This window comes from Geospiza fortis, unplaced genomic scaffold, assembly GCF_000277835.1.
Source record: "Geospiza fortis unplaced genomic scaffold, GeoFor_1.0 scaffold45, whole genome shotgun sequence".
NCBI lineage: Eukaryota > Metazoa > Chordata > Aves > Passeriformes > Thraupidae > Geospiza > Geospiza fortis.
The window spans coordinates 4,042,515-4,052,822 of NW_005054327.1; positions in this window are offsets into that span (position 1 = coordinate 4,042,515).

A 10,308-nucleotide genomic window follows, 5' to 3' on the forward strand; every position below is an offset into this window, starting at 1 on the left:
TCAAGAGCAAGACCTAGGTTTCTGCAAAAAAAGCTCTTAATCTCAAACCCCCACACCTCACAGCTAAAGTCCATGACAGGCATGCTGCCACTGAGGAAAAGAACTGGGATGGCTGGACCAAGAAAAATACCTACAAATAAATGTGTTGTATAATCTAACTTTTCAGCAAAAGAAAGAAGGGGGAAGGAGATGAGTATTTTTGCCGTTGCTCACTTATGCTGGACCATGTGAATGTTCCTCTATCTTCACAACAATAATGTTTTTCAATTGGAATAATTCACTCTCTATGGCTCAATGCAAGGCTGTACTCCCCTGTTTAACCCCATACCCCAAATCCCTAGGCATCATTACATTTCAGAGAATGTAGAGATTTTTCAGTCTTCAGTCCAAACTGCCTTTGATAGCAAACCAGAACAGATATTTATAAAAGGAAATGGTTCATTATTGAAAAAAAAAGTCTTAACTGTTATTTTCTATCATCAACATAATGATGGGGTCCTATTGTGGTATGCCTTCTGGACAAACATACCAAGACTCCTGAAATAACACACAGCTACATTCTTACAAAAGATGAAGAAAAACAGCAAGGGGTGGGTGAGCAAGAAGGGAAAACTTTACTGGTGTAGTAGGTGTGAAAAGCACAGATCTCTGCTCATCAGATGCTTATACTCTGCTCGTTTGAGCTTTTCTGTCAAACCACATGTAGAAACACAATCTGAAGGATGAAAGGAAAATTTTCCTTCCAATGGCTCACAGAACCCCTGGCTTGGGGAAACAATGCTGCAGAGAGAGCAGGGATAAACATTTGGGATCAATCAACTCAGTCAAGCTTTCCCCCCACAAACAAGACCATCCCAGAAAGGAAAACAAGATGAATAAGCCTACTGTTGTTTATCCTGATGACTGTACTGACAGGTGTCAAACTGGGAAAACCACCATACATTACTTTGTGTGACAAGAAAGTGTTACTGTATGTGCAGATATGGGCAGCATCAACTAGATGGAGGCAGGTGTTCCAGTAACACAAAGCTTGCCAATGCTAAATGAAATCTGAATGACTAGACATCTCTGAAAAAAAGAAATCATTGTCATTTTATTTTTAATTACATAGCTTCATCTGATTTCTTGGGAGACTATTAATTCTGCAAACACCATTTGAATGCACACAAGCTCTAAAGCTGCCACCTTAAGTGAAACATGCTGATTTCAACGTTAACCACACATTCAGTTTCTCATATTTACAGTTAAATAAAAGTGGGCATTTATTCGCCTTCCCAAGGCAACAGAATACTAACATTAGTATTTAAAAATTTTCCAGTTGAGCTCCCTATTAATTTAGTAGTTTGTGGTAAAAGAATGGTGGTATTGGGCCCCTAAACCATAAATGTTCCTTATTAAACAGAGAAAAGGATAAAGCATTCATGAAGAAAAAGACATCTAAATATTCTGTTCACCCTTGAAATAAGCAAAAAGCAAGCACTGAATTTGATAAGTATGTAAAAACCTGCTTTATTGAAAGTTGTCTTTTTCAATTAATTCACAGTAAAACAGTGGTGTACTAGACTTCAGTGCTTCTTTCTGACAGAAAAAATAGTTAAACATACCCTGGGAACAAGAATTATGAAGGAATGGTTTCCAGAAAAGTCATCAACTGAGATAACAGAAGAAATTACAAGGAGAAATTGCAGTTTCACTACTTAGATATCTGTTAATGACCATGTTTTATAATATATGTGCTCTTATGCAAGCCAGATTTTGAACTTGCCCATTGTAAAAGTCAGTCTCTCAGTACACCATTTCTTATTCTTTTTTTCTGAAACATCTACATATTCAGCACTGCACTGGTTCTTATCTGACCTCAAGTTGTTAATACCTTTCCAAGTTGGGGGATAAGCAATCAAGAGACAAATCCATTCATAGCTGTAATACATGCATAGCTCCATCCTGTGTAGTGTCCACCAGGGCCATAAAAAAAAAGCTTGTCCTGGACAGAATATCAGTCTGTTCTCAGTAGCTCCCTCCAGACTTAAGATGCACAAGGCTTTGTATGGCTGGCTGAGCAGTCCAGTCACAGGAGAAAGCCATGATCTTCCTGCAATCCTGAAACTCCACCAGAGCCTCTATTCCCACTCTCTTCCTCATGCCCATGTGAAGGGTCTGCATTTATGAAGTGTCCTACAATCATCCAGGCTATTTGTGCTTCAGTATAGTACTAAATATATATGAAAGAAACGCAACCCCATCTCCATGTAACTCCCTCACACACACCCCACCACCTCTCCCCCTCCCCAGATATAAGCATATCAACTGAAACAGGGGGGCCAAGCATCAGAGAAGGACTGGAGCCACAGCATGCTGAAGATAAGAAAAGGACAACATTCAGATTTTATGCAGATTCTTGAGAGGCTTGGCATACCCAAGAATCCAGTGATTCAGTGCCCTGGCAGCCAGGCAGTGTGTGACCAATGGGATAGGGAGTCACTTGCCTCCATGAAGAACTTCAAGTTCAGACAGAAATAGTAAAAAATTCTGCCCCAAAAGCCTCTATGCAAAATTTGTGTCTAATTTCTTTTGCTAAAGGAGGGGAATAATAGGCCTATGATAACTGCAGCAGTTTTCTTTCAGGGGAACAAGAAAAAAAAGAGCCTTTAAAAGCTTCAATGCAAATAGAGGCATTACTTGCAATATTAACAGATAAAACGTAACGATAATAAAAATCATATTTGTCTAAGGCAAACATAAAAAAGGACTAAAGCAAATACCAACTTGGACCTTTTTTCGGTAGATGTAATAAAATAACATTTGTCTAACATTTTAATCTATTTTATATTTAGTATTTTAAATAATGTCTCCATTTCACTGTAATTGAATTTCTAAATATTTGGTATTCCTTATTTAGAACAAAAGATAAATGCAAACTATAAAATGCCTTTGGATGTTTGTATTTTCTAAGTTCAGTTTTACTACTATTGTAATTCCAGGTTGGAGTCTATGCTGCAAATTTCAATACAGGCACTCAATCCACTGGTATCTATTTTTACAGGAAGGACCTTAAAGAAAACAATATCTTTGCTTATGCTGATTAAGAAATACATGCTAAAACTCTGGTGCTATCTGCAAGCAGGCCCCTCTTGGGATTATTTATATAAATGGCAGAGACATACAGAGATACCAGATGAAATGGCCAAGAGCAGAGCATGCATTTGCCCTAGATTACAGCTATCTCTTACAAATTTACTGCCTTGATCCTGGATGTATTCAATACTCTGATTTTTCATACATTTTAAATACTTCTCCATGCTTCTTCAGAGACCAGCACTGGTGCCATGAGCAAACCAGGGAGCTAACCACAAGGTCTTGAAATGACATTCAGCAGGAGGAGGAAAAAAGGCATTAGATAAAAGAAAATGCACACAAAGGGGAAATCCTTTAGATACAATTGTTTTCCCATGTTTAGCAAGGTTATTCATGCATGAAAGTAGTTTCTTGCTATTACTAGAGATTTGTCAAGCCTTTCAAATTTTTCAGCCTTTACTGTAAGCAGTACTTTGAGCAGCCTACATACTGAGACGTGCATCGAGTCCACTTCAGCCCAAAGCATTCTCTCCCAACACTCCCCCTCTCTCTCACACTACACTCATTTGCTTGCACATGGGGTTCAGGGAACCAACAGCCTTCTCTGTGCATCTTCTCTCCTGCCCCCACATCCCCTGACTTTTATATTTCTCTCTACTACACACACTGGTTTCCAAGCCATTTCACCAGGCTCTCTTAGCTCATTAACAAGGAAACAGATGGACAGTGGAAAAAGAAATTGTGCGGAAACGAACATTTAACAGGGTCAAAGGCACCATAAAGGCAATTAGTGGCATGTCCAGACCCTGGAAAAGTAGTCACAACATCACTTCCCAGTAAACTATGGCACTTGGCATTAACTGCAGATCCTAAACAATGCAGCTTGGAAATTTCAATATTACCTAGCAGCAGTTATGTAGAAATAAACAATCAGGTGGAAGTCACTGAAATTAATGCTGACTTCAGGTCTACACTCTTCTCTGGAATTTGAATAACTTGGGGGGAAGGGTTAGCTTAAAAGAACTCCACTGATCTGACTTGTCTAAATAAAAATAAAAGCAAGATTGCAAAGCTCCTGTTTGGTAGCTGGAGGCTTTCTTAACTACATTTACATTTTACAATATGATAGTAGGCAAGCAGTGAGAGAAGCTACACAGAACAGTGACACCAAGAAAAAAAAATTATTTCAGGGTTTTCCTAGCTGTTTTTTACAAACTTTTAAAACATGGAGTTGAATGGAATATAAACACATACAACTAATTATATCGGGCTGTTTGGAAAGCACTGCGCACGGACCAAGTTACTACACTGAGAGCAAGACTTTCAAACGCTCCCCTTCCCAAGGCTCGTGGGGACGCTGCCCTGCCGGAGTGAGCTCCTGCATCCCAGCAGAGGCCATTGCCGCTGCGGCACAGCACCATCTAATGGGAGACATCCCGTACGACACATGACCACAGCCTCTGTGCTCCTGTGCAGCCCTTCTCCTTGGCAGCACATGAAAGAAATCGCCTCTGGCACAGAAATTAAATAATTGCAGTCAGAGGAGGAAGAATGGCTGTGGAGGAAATTGAAGTCCAAGGGAGCCACAAAAGGATGGTGTGCATTTGAAATGATGACAGAACAACTAGATGAGGCAGAGTATCAGTCTGGGCAAAGGAATAAAGAAATTTAGGCTCAGCAAGTTTTGCTGACCAACGCTTGTCACTGATTAGGTGTTTGCAGAGATCCAAAATACAAATGCTGCCCTTTCAGAGCATTTAAATAAAAGGGAATATTTGGTGAACAAGTAGCAAGATGGTCAAGTGTTTTTGTACTTTGAGAACTCTGAAATGAATATGTTCTCAGGCTTTGAACACACAGCTTTCAGCTTTTAAGAGGATCCTGTTGTAGCTACACTTCCTTCAAGACCCTTCCATCATCTCAGAGCAGGCACAGTGCCACCCTGAACAGTAACCACACATTATTCATAATTATAGATATATTTCCCCACCCCCCTCCCCCAAAAAATCAAACTCCTTCACTGTTTGAGATATATTTGCCTTTACAAAAAACTCAAAGGTCATTGCTAGCAGAAATCAGGGATCAGGCTACTAACAACCTCAAAATCAGGATTTCACCCTATTTTACAATTTAACATTACTTGAAAAGGTCCCTCTACAAGCACCACGTTGCCCTGTCACATGTCCTTCCTATCTGAACATTTTGGTGAAGCTGATGGAGTATTTATTAAGCCAAGCATTACTAGCCAGCTCATATTCTCCAGGGATCTCTGATGCATGGTTTGCAAGACCACAGACAGCAGATGCACTATCAGCTGCCAGTCACACACAGCCCCACGCAGGGATAACTGCCGCACTACCATTAAAGAATTAAGGTGAAGAGCACAGAGGTCCAGAAGGGAAGCACTGCTGCTCTCCCAAACTTTTTTAACACTTCTCCCTTCCCATCCCCCTTTCTTCTTCAACACCATCACTCATCACTCCACTTCTGATCCAGGTGAGCATTGCACATGACCAGGTGTTACTCAACCACCTCCAGCATGACACTTCCTCCAGCCATTTTACTGCTCCTCTGCAAATGCAGTGTTATTTATTTCATTATTTGAGGAGCCAAACTGGTTTGACAGAGTGCTTGCCTCCTTGCCTGGGTGTGCAGAGGAACCCAAGATAAGACTGACTATCACAGCAGCTACCCAGAGTTGCTACGTACACTGCCCAGAGGTAGGATTTAATTACTAGTCAAAAAGCAGTCTATCTCCCCCTGATTACATAAGAAAATTATAATTTGCTTGTATTTATTATGACATCCTTGCAGAAATGTTCATGACTCTTTGTAAACAATTCCATATTCTGCAAGGGAGAGGCAAAAATTTACATCACAGTCTCCATATTCAACCCATTGGGCGTTTAAAATGTGAATCCTTGATATCCACCTTTTTATATCATTAGAAAATTCCATGTTGATGGATTTTTTTTGTTCTTATTCAGAGGAAAACATGTCAGCAGTGTACTAAACAATTTATCTGCATATGGCAAATACATCCTTTCTCAAAGACACACTCTGACCTTAAATCCTGTGTAGAAAAAACAGTGTTCAATAAGCAGTGGGCTGGTTCACATATATTCACATAATCTCCCCTAATGATACATCTACAGTGATTAAAAAAGCTCCACAAAACAAAAAAGCTCTGACACACAAGCAGGCAAATTGCACTAGAAAACATATCCAGAGCTATAAAAACAGTCTTCAAAGACTACTCTCTTCTACACATTTAGTATGCTTTTACCTTGAAACTACTTTTTAGATTATGAACAGATGCATGTTCTTTGGGCATTTTTTGTCTTCAGCTTAACTTTATTTTGTCTTTAAAAATAACAAGGCATTAAATGGAGAAATACCATCAGCAATCCATACATTTTTTTCATAGACAGAATTATCTGTGCCCTGGAAGACAGAGATATTCTCCTACCATAGGCAAGATGCCTCAAGCATTTTGGGTTTGAGCCACAATGGTTTCTGTGACCAGCTGTCTTCCAGGGCATGCAGACTCTAGGAATGTCTGAAACTTTGCCTAGCAACAGACAAAGCACAGGCTGCCCCCAGTTTAAACATTTTACTCCATATATGTTGCATGAAGTTATGCCAATTTCTGCTGCTTGATCTAGTAAGTGGTTGGGATTTCTACATGAGAATTTTCACCATTTTATTTGAAGCTCATAAAGGTGTTTCTCCTACCATTAAAAAAAACCAAACAAGCCTGGGAAATGCTTTTAACATTATGTCCACTGCTTTATCAAAGCAGAAAGATGTCTCTGTGGATTTCTAAATTCAAAATTCCAGAGAGAAAGGAATGATACTTCGTAGAACTGATGCTATTTCCAATGCAAGATTTAATTCTGATTTTGGGGGCATCACAAAACCATGTCTTTTACTGGTCATTCATATGCAGATCATTTGTTAGAACAAGAAGTTGGATATAATTTCAACTTGAAGCACCCAAACATGACTTGCACAACATTTAAAGACTAACAAAGGAATTATCCCACTGAGTTAAACTAATTGTCCATCCCACCCAGCATCCTCAGCCTGACGGTGACACGTAGCAGGTATGTCAGCGCGTTTACAGGGTGGGGAGGGAGGACACCAGTACTTTCATATTTAGAGCAGAGGTGTTCTAGCCTTCTCTATAATTAAATAGTAAAAAACACAGATAGGGAGAGCAACACATCTTTTCATAAACAACCCTCTTACATCAGAAATCATTACAGAAAGGAGAAATGTCACCCACCACTTCCTCCTGTGCCTACATATCAAGCTTTTTAAAATACTTGGTTGCTTAAAGATGTCTTTGTTTGCACTATACAACTATGGAGATGTGCATCCAGAAGAACTTGAACACAAGTCTAACTTGTGACAAGTCCAAGGTGATAAATGTATGCAATGCCTTTTTAACTAAGGCATGCACCCATGAATATCCCACTAAAAACTCATGCATCTAAGGCAGGACAGTATTCTCCAAGCCTGGTGCCTCAGATTGAGAACTTGTGTTGATAGCAAGAGGGAATTCATACACCAGCTGGGAGTCACTGCAAAACTGATCTCATATCTCTTGACATATTCTGACCTCTGCTGTTATAAAGTGGAATTTATTTTGACAATAATTTTTTCTTTAAAACACTGCCTTCAGCTGAATAAGAACTTTCAATATCTGCAATTATCAAAGGAAAAGAAATGATGGAAAAATCACTTTTATTTTACACCATGAAACAAAGTTTCCACACTTTTTCCCTCCCCCTCATGTTTCTACCGTCCTGTCATCTATTGTAACCTGCATCATTTGACTATTACATTTATGTATTACATAAATACACATACTTTGGTGTTTTTTGGGGATCTAGACACTCTGTATGCTCCCAATCATCTCTCTGAGAATGAATTGTTTTAGGCTTTTGTGACAGATACCAGCAAAAACACCCAGCACATACCAAAACAGAGACTACAACTAATCTGAAATTATTCATACTAATTTTAGACAGCACTTTTTTTTTCCAGTGCCAGTTGCACTTTCACCACCAAAATACTCTACAGTAGCCGAGCAAGCTCTAAATCGTGTACAAGTCTAGGACTCTGCACTGAATTTTGACAGTATTACTTTCCTATATATATGAAAGAAATCATATTCTAAACATGCCATACGTTAACATCAGGGAAAAATGTGAATGTGAATGAAGGAAGGTATATTGGTTGGCAAACTCTTGAAAGCAGCAAAACATCATTTTTTAAGTTATAGGCACACTTTGAGGGGAAAAGAAGAAAGAGAGGGTGTCCATCACGATCCTCTGCTTCCAAACTTCTCTTTCCATTTGGATAAGAAGTCTCCTCTCAGACCTTATCTTGAAGATGAACATTTGAACCTGTACTGTACTTATCACAAATGCTCAAAGAACATTTCCTCTCCTTTTCCTATCGTAACACCTGTCACACTTCAAAATAAAATTGCATGTGCAGCTTACATGATTTCCACCAGACTGGCTGATTCCCCATGGCTCGGGAGATAAAGTACTTGATCAAATATTTATAAGCAGTATGAATTCAGACTATCTCCCAGTCAGAATACTCTTTTGATTAAGGAATAGAAAGACAGCAACACAGTGCAAAATGAGTGTTTCAGCACTAAATGCTAATTTTATCTTTATGTCTAACTAGGGAAGAGACCCTAATCTAAATTCAGCTAGTTCACCTTGATGCCAAGAACCTACCTCTTGTAGCTCTAAACATAAGAAATAGCCTTGTTCAGATCTTTTCAGTATATTTTCATCATTAACTGTGTTCTTTCTAAGCAATACTAAAATTGATGGATTTTTTTTATTGTTCTGCATGCAACAACTTTATTTTCAGCTTCATGCATAGTTAATTTTTTTCACCTTAATGCATAATTTGTTTTTGGTTTTTTTTTTTTTGATCTTTGAATACTTTGCTTCTGCTGAGAGAAACATATAGAAATTTGCCTTCACATCTTTGCTGGAGTAAACACAGGAAATGCAACTGCATAATGCAGATAAACCAGTGAATCTTACAGGATCCTCAACTACAGCTGCAAAAAACCAGCCATTACAGCCCAGCATAGCACCTTATCCCACCATACAGACGTCCCAAGACAGCCTGTTAGCTTACACACACTCCCCATTTCAATAAACATCCCCACACATTCTGTTTCGCCCCAGTTAAAACCACCATCTGCTGGAAACCAAACTAGTGTGGACCCCCCAAAATGCTACTGCACCTCCAGTAACTGATACCTAGACTGCTAGCAAGGGTGGTAAACAATGAGTTAGACATACTACCACAAGTGCCCTGTAGGATTTAACATTACAGCTGACTTGTAAAAATATGGAACAAATACGACATGTTAAAACACCTCAGCTTCCCACCTAAAAAATTTAGTAATAAATATAAGAGCTTTGGACGATATAAGAAGGAAGCATTAGTTAGGTTCTCCTCATAGAGAGACCACCCAGCTTACTGCAAGTGGTCTCAAGGCTTTATTAGTTTGATTGAACATCTGTCAGATTCTGTAATACCCTTGAAAAGAAAAAATAAAGTACTGTGGTTAGTTTAATTTTGTATTCTGTCAAAAAAATAGGATGAGAAATTGAATAGCCTAAACCAAAGCATAGCATGATTAATCAGGAAGTTTGAGAAACCAACTCACAAAAATAGAAGTGAATAAAATTCATACAACTACCAAAAATAAGAGTCAGGCAAGTTTAGGTTAAAAAGTAACTAAAGACAACATACACAGAAGAAACTCTATGGTCCTACTAGAGGAAACAGAAAGGACAGAGCAGGCAGTGAGGAAAGTAAACAAACAGATAATGAAAAGATGGTTATGATCTTCAGTTAAAGAGCTGGCAGATGCTTCAGAGAAGCATAGGACTGGGAAAACAACCACTGAGAGTAGAAGTGTTGAGATGGCAAAGCCTGGAAGAATTTGCATAATTAAAGTTCTTGTCTGTTCTAGAGCACGCTCTAAGCCATTAACAATTATCTTCAACTCAAAGGGCTGGAAAGGTCTCACTGACTGGAAAAAAAATTAAAAATAAGGATCCCCTTTTGAGGTGTGATGACATGAGAGAGAAAACAGAAAAAGAATTAGAAAAACATTTAGACTATTCTCCCCAGCTTTAGCTTCTGGAAGGATATTAAATATTGCTGACACATCACCAACACAAG